Source organism: Festucalex cinctus, chromosome 4 (assembly GCF_051991245.1).
Source record: "Festucalex cinctus isolate MCC-2025b chromosome 4, RoL_Fcin_1.0, whole genome shotgun sequence".
Lineage (NCBI taxonomy): Eukaryota > Metazoa > Chordata > Actinopteri > Syngnathiformes > Syngnathidae > Festucalex > Festucalex cinctus.
The window spans coordinates 1,918,721-1,935,063 of record NC_135414.1 but is presented as its reverse complement, the minus strand read 5'-3'; the positions used below and the strand labels follow the sequence as shown (position 1 = coordinate 1,935,063).

The following is a 16,343-nucleotide window of genomic DNA, read 5'->3' as shown; positions in this document are numbered from 1 at the left end:
TGCATTGTTTCTGTGGAGTGAATACATACAGTAGCAATGAATTATAAATAGTTACTAAATAGTATGTGCGCTGTAGTCTATGCTATGTAGACTTAAAACTCTGAAGTGATTATTATTATTTTTTTGTGTGAAATTTTTACTGGGGCACTGCAGCTCAATACTGGGGCACGTACCCCAGGGAAATGTGTGATGGTTCAGACCAAACGTATACACTATATTTGGTTGTCAGCTGTAATTTAAAATATAGTAGAATTGATTTCAGTGCGTTCCTGTTACTTCAACGGGGAATCGTAACAACAAAGGTTAATCACATTACAGGAGAACGATGAGGAAAGCAATGACAGTATAGGTCGGAAAAAATCTGCATTCAATTGAAACGGAAGGAACCAATTCAACACCTGTCTGCCACTCTCTGTCAGTGTTTTCCCCCCAGCAACAAAGAACAGCCTACAATATTCCAATAACCATAATTTCATACCAGCACTTTGTCACAATCATAGGCATTTGCCACCATTTGACATGCTGTATCTTGGAATTCACACCTTGGTGACATTATTTCCAAAAGAAAAAGAGGGAGAATGACTAATAAACTGACAAAGAATTTCATGATGTTTGATGCTGGGTGTTAAAAGTTAATGCAGAGCTCAGACAAGTGTGTGGACACAGAGGACATTTCGTCCCAACCAATGGAGCAGCAAAACAGTGGCACGGAGGAGTCACAGAAAGGATTACTCATGTGGAGAAATTGCTCGTGTCTCTAAGTCGGTGATCATAAATTTTACATGCCCTTTGTTCTTGTATGCTATCTCGAAAAGACTGTTCCAATTCAATAGGCTAAATTTGAATCTACCAACACTAAATTGATATTGTGAATTATAAAATAAGATTAATTAAAAAATTGATTCAAATACTGCATATATTTACTATCTATCTGATCTATCTGTGTGAGAACATCAAGAGGCCGAACAAATGAAGATCTAATTTCACAAAGATATCACTTTTTTGTTTTTTTTTAACAGAAAAATTACATGTATTTCAGGGCCGTCCAAACTTTTTCATTTGAAGGCCACATACAGAAACTCAGAAGGACGCAAGGGCTACATAATGTTATGAAGAGAAATTGTGTTTAGTCCTAAAAATTGTACAAATAATTTATTTGTGCTTTTGCATATTTAGAAAAATACTACAGTATATAAACCATTTTATTTGTAATATGGCTGTCGGGTTATTATAATTTTGGAATTTTTCATTCTAATTAGTTTTTATTAGTTTTCAGGGTGGTTCTGTTAGTTTTTATTAGTTTTAGTTCTTTAATAAATGCTTCGTTTTAGTTTAGTTTTAGTTAGTTTCAGTATTAGTATTAGTTTTTTTGTTTTTGTTTTTTTTAAATGTGTATTACTTCTGCTCAATATTTAAAAAACACCATGGGAGCAACGTCATCTCAAGGTGTTTTTCTATTGGCTGCTGCTAGATGATGTCACTTCTGTGTGACATACTTTCAAACATCATTTTTCCAGTTAATATCAAAATAAATCTAATAAAGATCACACCAAAAACGAAAAACGAAAGGACATTTTTGCTATAATTCTAGTTTTAGTTAGTTTTGCAAACATAAAATGTAATTTCAGTTAGTTTTTGTTTTTTAAAAAGTATTTTCGTTTTTATTTTATTTCGTTCACAAAATTGTTTTTTTGAATTTTAGTTTTGGTTATTTCGTTTAAAATAACCTTTAATAGCACCTGTCTTTTTCGACACCCTCCTTTCTAACTTTGACCATCTCCAAACATTTTTGTTTTTATTTTATTTGAACTGAGTCAAACTGAGCCATTTTTATCATATGTCGGGGGCCACTAAAAAATGGACGGCGGAACACAAATTTGGACTATGAAATTTGGAAAATTTCCAAATTTTTGAAAATTTGGTATTTGAAATTTCAGTTTGGACACCACTGATGTATTTGGTCAGACCTACAAATTTTAGCATGCTCCAACAAACTGAAGATATTTTGTATATTATTTTGTCAAATTGTGGCGTGAAGGTTTTGCTATTAATGTTGGTGAGCGATGGGGTGGGGGTGGTGCGTGTGGGAGGCGGGAGACGGGAGGGGTGTGTGGGTCTAGTTAGGATTGAGTCACTTAATTCCCCACTGTAGACGCTGATTTTCTCCTCCATGACCCAACTTCCAACATGAAAAAGGACAAAGCTGCTGATGAAGTAGCTTTGGCTGCGTTCTACGGAGCCCCGAAGGTGCATGGTACAAAAAAAAACCTTTGCGTTCCTTCGCAAAGATTGCGTTCCCGCGCATAACAACTTTGCGTTCACTCACAAAGATTGCGTTCCCTCTCAAAACAACTTTGGGTTCAGGGGACGCAAAGTTGTTAGATGACGTCACTTGCGAGGGAACGCAATCTTTGCGAGGGAACGCAAAGTTTTTTGCGAGGGAACGTAATCTTTGCGAGGGAACGTAAAGTTGTTTTGCGAGGGAACTTAATCTTTGCGAGGGAATGCAATCTTTGCCTTCCCTCGCAATGTTTGTGAGAGAACGCAAAGTTGTTTGCGAGGGAACGCAATCTTTTCGAGGGAATGCAATCTTTGCGTTACCTCGCAATATTTGTGAAAGAACGCAAAGTTGTTTGCGAGGGAATGCAATCTTTGCGAGGGAACGCCAAGATGTTTTGCGAGGGAACACAAAGTTGTTGTTTTTTTCTACCATGTCACCTTAGGGGTTCCGTAGCGTTCAGACTGGCAGCCCAAAAACGATTTTTTAGCCCATTTAGATTGAAAGTGGATTGCTCTTTTGTAGTCTGAACAGTCACAAAGCACATGAAACCCGATTTTTGCAGGACCTGATTGAAACCACATGCGGAAGGTAGTTTCATATCCGATTTGAACAGGATGCATCTCAGTCTGATCAGCTTGAAACAGAACGGATTTGACTGTCCATGACGTCAAAAACCAATGTGCCCGCACTATCGACATCCAATCGGTTCGCTGCCTGATCAATCGGTTTTCTACCCGGCAGGTTCCTCGCATGCTCGGCAGCCAAATGCCTTGATGGCTCCACTGCCCCACACACTCCTCTCATGCTTACATGTTTCATGTTTACATGACTTTCACGTTTACGGTACTTGCGCCGAAGCCGGTCTCGCGACCCCATCAGTGCTTCACATGTGCAAGTGGAAATAGCTAATTAGTGCCCGGCCGTAGCCATAAAAATATGGTCATAGCTTAACGCTTGCGAGGAATGGGAAGTCTAGAGCGGTAAACGGCCAGTCTCTGCATGCCCCTATTTCCACTTCACCTTCTCCCTCTTTCCTGCCGTGGAAAACAGACACCAGTGTCTAATACATCGATTATTAGATTCATCGAGGTTTAACACATGATGATTAGATTACAATTCATAAATGTTGAAAAATGATTATTTTCCATAATAATTTGACAGAAACACTACCCCAACGTGCGGAACGAAAGTAAAAGACACGCCTGCCGCCCGGACACTTGTTTTCTCCCCAGAATTAAAAGCTAGCATTTGAGTTTTGATTGAATTATTAATATATGTTCAAAAACGATTATTTTCCAAAATAATTTGATGATGAAAGACTACTGCTGCTAAAAGCACAGAAATATGTGAAAACACAAAGTATTGTGGTTAAAAGAGGCCTTATTTATTTCTGAAGGCACTTCATGTTTAATATTTTCCAGAAAATGTAGAATTCATTCCACCAGAGTAAATCTTATTTTATTGTAATAGAAAAATCTGTATTAGGCCCCATTCTATTGTCATTGCATCTACTGCCCTTGGGCTCCATCCTTAGAAAACATGGAATTTCTTTTCATTGCTATGCGGATGACAGTCAGATCTAAGTCCCGCTTAGTAAAAAGGACGCTTTCTCATTTAGGCCTCTTTTGTCCTGTCTGGAAGAATTCAAAGCCTGGATGGCTTTAAATTTCTTGAACTTCAATGAGAAGAAAACAGAAGTTATGGTCTTTGGTCCCAGCGGCTCTTCTCATCCTGCTGACTTGGGTCCTCTGGCACAGTATTTGAAGCCAACAGCCTCAAACCTGGGTGTCAAGATGGACAGTGACTTTAAACTGGACCAGCAAACTGCCGCTGTCAAATCCAGCTTTTTTCATCTTAGACAGCTGGCTAAGGTAAAAAATCTCCTATCTCAGCAGCACTGAGAAATGGTAATCCATGCCTTTGTTACATCTCGGCTGGATTATTGTAATGCACTTTATTTTGGGATCAGCCAGTCCTCCCTGCAGCGTATCCAGCTTGTCCAAAATGCTGCTGTTCGTCTCCTTACTGGTTCCCGGAAGAGGGAACACATAACCCCTATCCTGGCCTCTCTTCACTGGCTGCCCGTAAAATGTAGAATCCATTTTAAGATTCTTCTATTTGTTTTCAAATCTCTCAATGGTCTTGCCCCACCTTATCTCTCCGAGCTTTTGCTTTTTCGCCGAGGTTTGGCAGTGTCTCAGCTGCCGTGCTCAGAGAGGGGGTGTGGGGGTGGGGGGGGTGGTACTGCACACGGAGCACATTGCTCCGCCTCGCCTGCCCAGCCGCAGATTATGTCTCGGTCAAAATGAGTTTACGTGTCCTGCTTCGTATCTTCAGAATTAATATTAAGACTGTCCGCCCCGAATTAGACGTGCATTCAGCGCCGTGTGTCCGCCAGACAAATAGACCCATGCAGGCCACCAGCTGGACAAAATGGATTTCAGCCTCGTATTTTCATCAGTGTCATATCTAACAGCTGTCTTATTGTTGTTGTTGTTTAATGTTGTGTTTTTATTATTATTATTATTATTATTAGTAGTAGTAGTATTATTATTATTATTATTACTATTATTATTATTATTATTATTAGTCTTCTCCGGGTACTCCGGTCTCCTCCCACATTCCAAAGACATGCATGGCAGGTTAATTGGGTGCTCCGAATTGTCCCTAAGTGTGCTTGTGAGTGTGGATGTGTCACGCCGCCACGCTGATGGCGAGCCATGCCTTTATTTTCATAGTCATGTTTCCGTTTTATTTTGAAGTCATTAACCACCCTCTCGCCTCAGGTCACTTGCCCTTCCTCCTGCACAGTAATCACCGGTCCACACCCATGATTGTCTCCACCTGTTACCAATCACCCCGGTCATAAAAGCCATCAGCCACCACCTGCAGTTGCCGAAGTGTCACATCTCAGTGCATGGAAGCGTCCTCACAGCCCTTGAACCACAGCCCTTGTTTTATGCCTTGCCTTGCCTTGTCTTGCGCCCTTAGTTTGCCCCTTGTTTTCCTCCCTAGTGGAGCGCTTTCTGTTGTCCCCGTTTTTGAGTGCCCTTTTTGTCTCTCCAGTTTGGAGCTTTTTTTGTTCAGCCTTTTTTCCCTCTTTAAGAGGCGTTTTGAGTTTCCGGTCATTAAAACTGCAGCCTTGTTGGCCAACTTTATATCTGCGTCTGAGTCCTCCCTCCTCTCGTCATGTCAGTACACTTCGGCCAGCATGGACCCAGCAGATAAGTTGGAGGCTGCACTACGAAGGCAGGCCGCCCGCCTGTCGCACCAGGAGGAGGTCCAGCAAGCCATGGTCACCCGGATGGGAGAACTTGCTGGACAAGTACAGGAGCTGGTGAGCCACCTGCAACACTCCACGCCAACCATCACGAGACCGGAAGCAGCAGCTGAACCACCGATCCCAACTCCAGCCTTGGCCGGAGTAGGACTGAGACTGGCTTCCCCGGAGCGATACTCGGGAGAACCAGGACACTGCCAGGCATTCCTGACGGAATGCGACATTCATTTTGAACTCTCACCACAGGCCTTTCCTCCAGACCGTTCCCGCGTGGCCTTCATGATCTCCCATCTGACGGGACGAGCCAGAGACTGGACCACCGCGGAATGGGTACGGCACTCCCCGACCTGCTCAACCGCAGCCGGGTTTAGCAGGGCTCTCCGCCAAGTTTTCGACCCAGTCAACATGGATCGAGAGAAGTCGCGAGAACTCAGCAATCTCAGAAAAGGCAGAGAATCGGTCAATGATTACGCCATCCGATTCCGAACTCTAGCAGCCAAGAGTGGCTGGAACGACACCGCTCTCTTTGATCACTTTTTAAAGGGACTCACCACCTCAATGCAGGAACTCTTGCTTCCCGTGGACTTACCCGGCGACCTGGACTCATTGATTTCGCTGGCCATCCGCACGGATCATCGAAGGCGAGATCTCATGCAGACCAGCGGACACCAACGGAGACCCGGCTCTGGATTCCTCCGGCACCCATCGGCAAGAGAGTTTCCACAACGTGCACTTCCCCAGTCGTCCACCGCGGAAAAGGCCAGCGAGAGTGGCGAGGAACCCATGCAGCTTGACCGCGCCCGACTGACCCAGCACGAACGTCAGCGACGTCGCCAGGAGGGGCGGTGTTACTACTGTGGAGAACAAGGCCATCTGGTGGTATCCTGTCCCACCAAGAGAGGCTCCCCGGTGAGTTCGGTGAGTTCCGACTCTCCCACGCAAGTCAAGAATCGAAAACTCATTCACGTCAGGATTTCTTGCCATGCCACCACCACAGACTTGCCAGCCCTCATCGACTCCAGGGCAGATGAGAGCCTCATGGATTGGGGACTAGTGGAGAAGTTGCAGGCGGTCACGGAGCCACTAACCACCAATATGAGGGCCAGGGCGCTCAATGGAAAGGACTTATTCATCATCACGCATATCACAGAGCCTCTCGAGGTCCATATTGGACAGCGCCGAGAATTTATACGCTTCCATGTTTTTCGATCCCCGTCACACACACTGGTCTTGGGACATCCCTGGTTGCGCTTGCACAACCCCCGCATTGACTGGCGGTCTGGTCAAGTCCTGGAATGGGGGAAGGACTGTGAACACCATGGGCTGGAGCAGCCAGCGGCAGAGGCACCCTCAGCTGCCGTCCGCCAGGTGACCCTCGCGACGGACCATGACTACCCGGACCTGAACACCGTTCCCACAAGCTATCATCATCTCCGAGAGGTGTTCAGTAAATCCAAGGCCATGTCACTCCCCCCGCATCGACCCTATGACTGTTCAATTGAGCTGATCCCGGGATCTACCATACCCAAAGGTAGATTTTACTCTGTCTCGGGCCCCGAACGCAAGGCTCTCAACGAGTACATTGACACGTCTTTGAAGGCCATCCTCATCGCCAGCTGGAGCTGGGTTTTTCTTCATGGGTAAGAAGGATGGCTCCTTGCGGCCTTGTATTGACTACAGCCCCCTGAATGAAATTACAATCAAGAATCGATATCCTCTGCCCTTGATGTCATCCGTATTCGACCAGTTGCAACAGGCCAAAGTATTCACCAAATTGGATCTCCGTAATGCTTATCATCTTGTCAGGATTCGGGAAGGTGACGAGTGGAAGACCTGGTCATGCCATTTGGACTCACCAACGCGCCGGCTGTATTCCAGGCCATGATCAATGATGTGCTCAAAGACTTCATAGACCATTTTGTATATGTCTTGACGACATCCTAATCTACTCACCAGACTTGAAAACCCATCAGCAACATGTGACCAAGGTCTTGAAACGTCTTCTCGAACACCAGCTCTACGTAAAGGCTGAGAAAAGTATTTTTCATGTGGACACTATCTCATTCCTGGGATTCGTCGTATCACCCGGGAGAGTCGAAATGGAGTTGGAGAAGGTCAGCGCGGTTCGAGATTGGCCCACGCCCGAGTCAAGAAAAAAGGTGCAACAATTCCTGGGCTTCGCCAATTTCTACCGTCGCTTCATTCGCAACTTCAGCACCATCGCTGCTCCACTCCATGCCTTGACCTCTCCCCAGCAACGTTTCAGCTGGACCCCTGAAACCAACGCCGCCTTCGAGGTAGATGCCTCCAATCTTGGAGTCGGAGCCGTCCTGTTCCAACGCTGCCAGGAGGATGGCAAGGTTCACCCATGCGCAGTTCTGTCCCGGAAACTGTCCAAAGCCGAGCGCAACTACAGCGTTGGAGACCGAGAACTTCTGGCGGTCAAGGTCGCTCTCGAAGAGTGGAGGCACTGGCTGGAGGGCGCCGAACACCCCTTTATCATATGGACCGACCACCGCAACTTGGAGTACCTTCGTCAAGCCAAAAGACTGAACCCCCGACAGGCCAGGTCGTCATTGTTTTTCTTTCTCATTGACTTACAGACCAGGAAGCAAGAATATCAAAGCTGACGCACTTTCACGAATCCATGATCCTGATACCACTGTGACCGAACCTGAACCCATCCTGCCCAAGAACTGCGTGGTAGGAGCAATGTCCTGGCAGATCGAGGAGGAGGTCAAGGAGGCCCTCAAAGACACGAGCCCTCCCAAGGAGTGTCCACCACGACGGCTCTATGTACCGGAAACCCTGCGAGCTCAGAGCAAAGAGTCTGGCTGTCCACAAAGAACCTTCACCTCAAGGTACCATGTCCAAAATTGGCCCCAAGATTCGTGGGCCCGTTTCCAATCGCCAAGTCCATAGGTCCTGCCCCCGTGCGCCTTCGCCTGCCTCGATCCCTCCGCACCCACCCCACCTTACACGTGAGCCAAGTCAAGCCGGTCCATGACAGTTCCCTGGTCCCGCCCGAGCCTGCGCCGCCCCCTCCGGAGATGGTGGAGGGGGGCCCGGTGTATAAGGTTAGGAAATTGTTGGACGTCAGAAAGCGGGGCCGGGGACGCCAGTATCTGGTAGATTGGGAGGGATACGGGCCAGAGGAGAGGCAATGGGTGCCCGCCCGGTTCATCGTGGACCCCTCCCTCATTGAAGAGTTTCATGAGGAACATCCTGACCTGCCTGGGCCATCAGGAGCCGGCCGTTGAGGGGGGGGTACTGTCACGCCCCCACGCTGATGGCGGGCCATGCTTTTATTTTCATAGTCATGTTTCCGTTTTATTTTGAAGTCATTAACCACCCTCTCACCTCAGGTCACTTGCCCTTCCTCCTGCACAGTAGTCACCGGTCCACACCCATGATTGTCTCCACCTGTTACCAATCACCCCGGTCATAAAAGCCATCAGCCACCACCTGCAGTTGCCGAAGTGTCACATCTCAGTGCATGGAAGCGTCCTCACAGCCCTTGAACCACAGCCCTTGTTTTATGCCTTGCCTTGCGCCCTTAGTTTGCTCCTTGTTTTCCTCCCTAGTGGAGCGCTTTCTGTTGTCCCCGTTTTTGAGTGCCCTTTTTGTCTCTCCAGTTTGGAGCTTTTTTTGTTCAGCCTTTTTTCCCTCTTTAAGAGGCGTTTTGAGTTTCCGGTCATTAAAACTGCAGCCTTGTTGGCCAACTTTATATCTGCGTCTGAGTCCTCCCTCCTCTCGTCGTGTCAGGATGGTTGTTCGTCTCTGTGTGCCCTGCGATTGACTGGCAACCAGTCCAGGGTGTCCCTCGCCTACTGCCCAGAGCCAGCTGAGATAGGCGCCAGCACCCCCCGCGACCCTTGTGAGGAATAAGCGGTCAAGAAAATGGATGGATGGATGGATTATTATTATTATTGTTATTATTAATTATTTTTTAGGAAAACTTACCCGCCGGAAAAAAAATGGATGGATCGCAGTTATTTTTTTTTCTCAAAAGTTTTGAATATTATTTTAATTTGATTTTATTATTATTGTTACTATAATAAGGTTTTCAACGCTGAGAGTTTATAGGCCTACTGTATTTGAATGATGCTGGATTCTCACCAAATCCGAAAAGGCGAACTGAAACTCTTCCTTCGCGAACGTTTCACCGCGTAGAGTTTTTTGGAACAATTGCCACTCATTCACGCTTTCGTGCCCTGGAGCAGAGGAGGCGTGTCCCTTGGTGAACAAGGAAGTGGAGCACTTTAGTGAGTCAACCAAAAGTGAGCACCGCCAACTACTTCCACTTCTTTCCTGGGACTAAACAGCCATGGCACTATTTTCTCCTTTTTTGAGGAACGTGATAGCACTTTCGCTTTTTTAGTGGCAATCTGGCGGCCGGAATTTGCGCTAAAAATAGCTTTGGCATGTATGTTAAACACAGTTGCTACCTCTGTATAGTTCATTAGCAAGTAAACAGACTTACCAACACATGAATGCTACTTCTTTGCTCACCATTCTGTCCCGGCTGGCCGTGTTGTTTCGCTCGGGGTGACAATAGAGAGGACGCTGTGTGTGACGTAGCCCGTACCCGAAGCTGATTGGCTGCCGCGAGGCGAAAAGCGAAAAAAGTTCAATTTTTTTAACTTTGGCGAATATGTGATTGTGTGGATTTTCGTCACACCATTATTCAGCATCATATGTCACTTTTCAATATAGATACACTATAAGCCATGAGTTTTGAGCCAGACAAGTTCGGTCAGTGGATAGCTTAATTACTTGCCACATGGAGAACCTGGGTTCGAATACAGTGCGGGTAACTCTTTAGTAGGAATGCAATATTTAATACTCATCATTGTCACTAATAATTATTTCACATCCATTACTTTTGATGTCATTTGTCATTATTAAATTTTGTTTCTATATTATCCGTTCTATATTCAAGGCAAGTTTATTTGTGTAGCACATTTCCTACACAAGGCAACTTAATGTGCTTTATACAAGGAAAGACAACACATCAGTATCAACACAGTAGTTAACATTCAGAGCAAAGAAAAGAAAAGTAGGTTACATTGACAATGTTAAAACCTTATACAGCAAATTTGAAAAAAAAAATAGCGTATGGAAGTTTAAAATGATAAATATAAAAAGGGAAAAAAACACGACATTCAAAATTCAATTTCAGTGTAGACAAGTGTTGAATTGAGTAGATTGAGTAGTGTTAGATGAAACGCCATATCATGTAAAATGAGATAACAAATTAATTGGCTAGACTCAATTCTTAGTTAGAGACCAATTGGTGTCTGTAGGACTGAGAATCATTCTTTGGCCTCTGGGTGCAGTTCCTCAAAGTAACCACCAGATGCCGCCAAACCTGTACAACTAAGCCACCCACTCAACAAAGACCGGACATACATTCCTTATAAGGCCATAAAGGGCCAGATACAAATTGAGTGTAAATAAATGATATCCTGAATTAAGTAATAATACACACAACACAATCTATATTCGACAATTGTTAGCCTGATTTATGGAGCAATGTTTACAGTACATTGAGCCCAACTATGAAGTTTTGCTATCTTTTCTTTTCTTTTATTTACAAGCGATACTGTCTTTTATCGCTGATAATATTTCTGTAACTGCATTGAAAAGATTACCTGTATGTATTGTTTGATTCAACAATGATATACAAGATGTGAAACAAGAACTAGAATTAACCTGTTAAGTTCCCTGAGAGAATTTGGGATTAACATGTCATGTATATACATGTTATTCATGCTTGCTTAATTAATATATCTATGATGTTATTTATTTTAACGTTTATCATTGTCGAATAGAGCTAAGACCTTTGACATACTTTCATTCAACGTTGTGTATACATGACTCAATTGTAAAGAATTTATGACTCATCTTCACGACTCATCTGTGGAAAATTACTGAGAATGAGTCTCAACAAGTGCGCATTGATATGAGGAGATACGGAAGGACACTCACCGGAAGAAATCAGTGATATGACCCAAGGTGATAAAAAGTCGTCACCAGATGGGATCGACGCCCTTTTTCCCTGCGATGTGGTCTGGACGGAGTGTGTTTACGAAGATAGGATTTACGGCTGTTGGGATTTAAGATTTTTTACGAAGGAACTTGGACTCTTTAGCCGTGAATGGAATATTCTTCACTGATTGGGTAAAGTACAAAACTTTTATCAATAATGATGTATAATAGGAAGATATGAATGACTAATCGCGAGTTAGGGTGGGGGCCATTTAATACACTCTCATATCTTTAAATTATTTTTAGCCAAAAACATCTTATTGTGAATCAGGTCTTAAGCTTTTCCGAGAAATGATCAATCTTAGAAAGCTTTTGTAAAAGGTTATATTATTCTTGATCTCCTGTTTTTTATTTAATTTTAATTTTATTGATTTAAGGTTTTATCATTAAATGTGATTTTTATGATTTATATTCGTTATTTTATTATTGACAATAAAAATGTTAAAAGACAATTTTTGAGTCAATCATTTTATTGTTTTGTCGGTCTTTATTTTATTTAGTTTTGGTTTTATTTTTTTTGGACGTTTTATAAGTCCAAGGTCATTTTATAAGACCAAATAAAATAATTGAAAACTAATTGTGATTTAATTAGTTTATTTGTTTGTTTTAACTTTTATTTTATTCCTTTTGGACATTTTTATAAGTCCGAGGTCATTTTATAAGACCAAATAAAATAATTGAAAAACCAGTTGTGAATTAATTATTTTTTTTTTTTTTTTTTTTTTTTATTTTTTTTTTTTTTTTTTGGACATTTTATAAGTCCAAGGTCGTTTTATAAGACCTTATTATTTGTCTTTGATTTTATTTTTATTTTTGGACATTTTATAAGTCCAAGGTCGTTTTATAAGACCTTATTATTCGTCTTTGATTTTATTTTTATTTTTGGACATTTTATAAGTCCAAGGTCATTTTATAAGACCTTATTATTTGTCTTTGATTTTATTTTTATTTTTTGGACATTTTATAAGTCCAAGGTCGTTTTATAAGACCTTATTATTATTATTTTTCTTTTTCTTTTTCCTTTTCTTTTTTCTCTTTTCCCCTTTCTTTTTCCCTCTTCGAGGAGGACAACAGCAACGGACGTTTGGAAAAAGGTAAGTGCACTCGAATAACATCTAATGAGTGTCTCCATCTGTATTAATAAAGTCAAATACTCCAGCTTGATATGTAACAAATATGTATGATCCTAACAAGGATTATTAAATTACTAGGTCAATAACAAATGCAAACAACTCAGAGAAGTGGAGCTGCCAATGTAAGTGAGGTGTTCAGATTATTAATCCTGGGCTCTGTGTGTGGCTATTCACTCAGGATTGATAGGTGGATGAAAACGGATTGGCCTCATGATAAGAAGACAGTGAACAAACCTAGGTGAATCCACTTTGATATATCGGCTTATCTAATTCCCGTCTCCTCACGCTGATGCCTTAGAGCTGGTGAGGAAAAAGGGGAATTTCTAACCCTTTAATTGGAGAGTCGATCAGGACATATTTCCCGATTTAAATCCTGCGGGTAAGCGGAAGTTGACACAAGTTAACATCTATTTCGTTAAATGTCATTTGACAAACTTTTTTTTTCAAAATTAGCATGTACAATTGATCACTAAATACAACACCATATATTGTCAGAGCCACCTACATGTCCGTGATAGCTGAATGGTTAAAGCAATTGGTTGGCCCGCAGGAGATCATGGTTTGAACCCTCCGTGGCAAACATTTTAGCACAACTTTGATTTCACATTGTAGTCATTGTACAATTCTTTATAGTTGCGCTTTGTAATAGTTTGACACAAAATATCTTCACAATAGTGTTTTTGTTTGACTATTTTAAGACTGAAAAAGTTTTAAATGAGCGAACTGAAATTAATCAGGATATTAAATGGTAAATGCACGTGTCCCTATTCGGCTTGCATTCAGCATCAGATTACTGATCATTACTGACACCTATCTGCAGATACAGCCCACTGCATAATAGTGGTGGGCGGATCGATCCAAATATCGATATTATTGATATAGACAGTATCGATACCGGATCGATACTGGCACTAAAATATCGATCTATTAGTTTAGTTTCAGTTTGGCTCAACTTTATAGTAGATTGCATGAACACATACACTATTGTACTAAAAAAATTTGTTTTGTTTTATATTTGTTGTTGTTCACTACAATTACATAAAATGTCACAATTATTTAACTACAAGTTACTACTTATTACTAGTAATACTACGACTGTTTCTACGACTACTACTATTATTACTAGTAATTAATAGGTAATTACTTTGTAATTTTCACAGTTTCTTTGTTCCCTTCATTAGCATTCAGCTATTAGCATTCAGCTTAGCATTCAGCTATTAGCATTCAGCTTTCAGAATTCCCACGCAATTTCTCCAGAAATTGCACTTAGTCTTGTTGTGGGAACCTTTATTATTGTGGGATGCTGAAACATATGTTGTTTCTAACCTTTATTATTATTATTATTATTATTATTATACTTATTATTGTGGGATGCTAAAAGCATCCCACATATGTTGTTTCTAACCTTTATTGTGGGATGCTGAAAGCATCCCACATATGTTGTTTCTAACCTTTATTATTGTGGGATGCTGAAAGCTGGCTCTGGGCAGGAGGTAGGGGGCACCCTGGACTGGTTGCCAGCCAATCGCAGGGCACACAGAGACGAACAACCATCCACACTCACACGCACACCTAGGGACAATTCGGAGAACCCAATTAACCTGCCTTGCATGTCTTTGGAATGTGGGAGGAGACCGGAGTAAGCCTGGACTCGAACCGGAGTCCTCAGAACTGGGAGGCGGACGTGCTAACCACTCGACCACCATGCCCCCCAAGTTAAAACATAAATCATTAAATAAATTTAATGTTAAATATGAACTTTTTCCCCATTAATTTTTAACTCATTCACTCCCAGCCATTTTCACAGAAGCAGTCCCGTTCGCTCCCGGCTGTTTTACTGGATTTTGACTGATTTTGCAAGTGTGGGATCTGATTTTTGGTGCTGTCTCTTGAACTATTAACCTATTCTAGGCCAAATGTTCAAGTGAAATCCTTTTCATGCTAAACAACTTTATGATTGCTACTTGTGTTTAAATAGCTTAAGGAAATTAAATGCCAGTGTGTATCCTGACTTGTCACAAAGGGAATCATGCATTTGTTACAAATTAATCATTTATTTTACTTAACTTTGTAACTCTAAGGTGCCAGCTGAAAATACCAGAAATCACATGTTCACTGTGGTCAACTGTTGAAAAACTGCTCCTTCACGCTTAAGGGCTAACGAACAAGTGATATCCTGAAAAGTTTACAACCATGACGGGAAAAAGGTCAGAGCAAGAATCTTAATTACTTTATGACTGTCAGTTGACAGTCATAGAAGAAGCTCAGAACAAGGATCTCATTATTTTACAAACTGTCAGCTGACAGCCTGATGCTCAGGACAAGGGTCTCATTACTTTGGTGTCTGCAAAAGGTTAGTTTTAGCAAAATTATTAGATTATACAATGTAAATGATAGGTCGCCTTATTTTTTATGTACAAATAAGTTCTTTTGATACCAGTAAAAACCTGTTATTACTCCTGGTCTCAAGAATGGGGGGGGGACGTATAATCTGCGGGCCACTTTATAACAATTGGATACCAGTAGAAGTCACAAAACTAAGCTCGCACTACCCCCTAGTGGTCAAAAGCAGATACTATTAGCATTCAGTAAACTGCATCTCATAATAAGTGGGTTTGGCCGAGCCTTCCCTTGCCAATAAGATCTAAGCGTGAAGTGGGCAGGCAGGTTTGATAGCCAATCAGGAAAAGAGGTTGTACCATGGGTGAAGCTTTATAAACTGTTGCATTTCCTGAAATTATCAGATTTTTTCCATTTGCGCAAATTGAATGGTCTCAGTGTGCTTTTGCCAATAAAGCCGCTTTTTGTTCAGCTTGACTTTGGATTCCCGCCTATTCTTTGTTCTGACTCGCATTTTCTTCCAACTCACAACGCAAAAGGGGACCTGGTGCATCAGCCTGCCAACAGGTGTTGGAACAGGTGACGCTGCGGCCAGCCTTCCGGCTCCAGCCTGACAGAGAGCCGACATTTTGGTGCCGTGACAACCGGATTTGGACAAAGTTCTGGGGAAAAACGGACAGCGTGTCACGCCAAATTGGTGCGTTACTTCCAGACAAGGCCTACAAAAATTAAGGTAAGCAGACCTTTTATTCTGCTCAATTATTGAAGTCTGGAAACTAACTGCCTGATCACGGCGTGCCTAGCTGTCTGACATATGCCCAGGTCTATTTCGAATTTAGTCAAAAGTAAATTGTAAATTGTAGGAGTCCAAGTCAACCTGACCACGTGCATGTTGTATGTTTGTCTTGTTGTGTGAAAAACGGCCAAAGTATTAAGTAGAAAGTGTTCTTTGCTCAAGGTGAGCTGCAGCTGTGTGTGCCCCAGGAAGGGGAGATCCAGGAAGGATCATTTTTTGTTGTAAAAGCCTAAAGGTTAGGCTTCTGCTCTAGGTGAGCTGCAGCTGTGTGTGCCCCAGGAAGGGGAGATCCAGGAAGGATCATTTTTTGTTGTAAAAGCCTAAAGGTTAGGCTTCTGCTCTAGGTGAGCCACAGTATTATTGTTTTAAAACCCAAGACGGGTCTCGTCCAGGTGGACGTTGTTGTAAGTCCGAGATGGACTCATTGTGATGTGAATTTGACTGGTAACTGAGCACCTGCTT

General features: G+C 42.5%; 1 protein-coding gene across 7 annotated transcripts in view; it reads right to left on the bottom strand.

The window, feature by feature from the left end:
- tmc3 (transmembrane channel like 3) overlaps positions 1-16,343 on the bottom strand; it is a 587,484-nt gene that overhangs the window by 343,981 nt on the left and 227,160 nt on the right. The gene's annotated exons all lie outside the window — the stretch shown is intronic.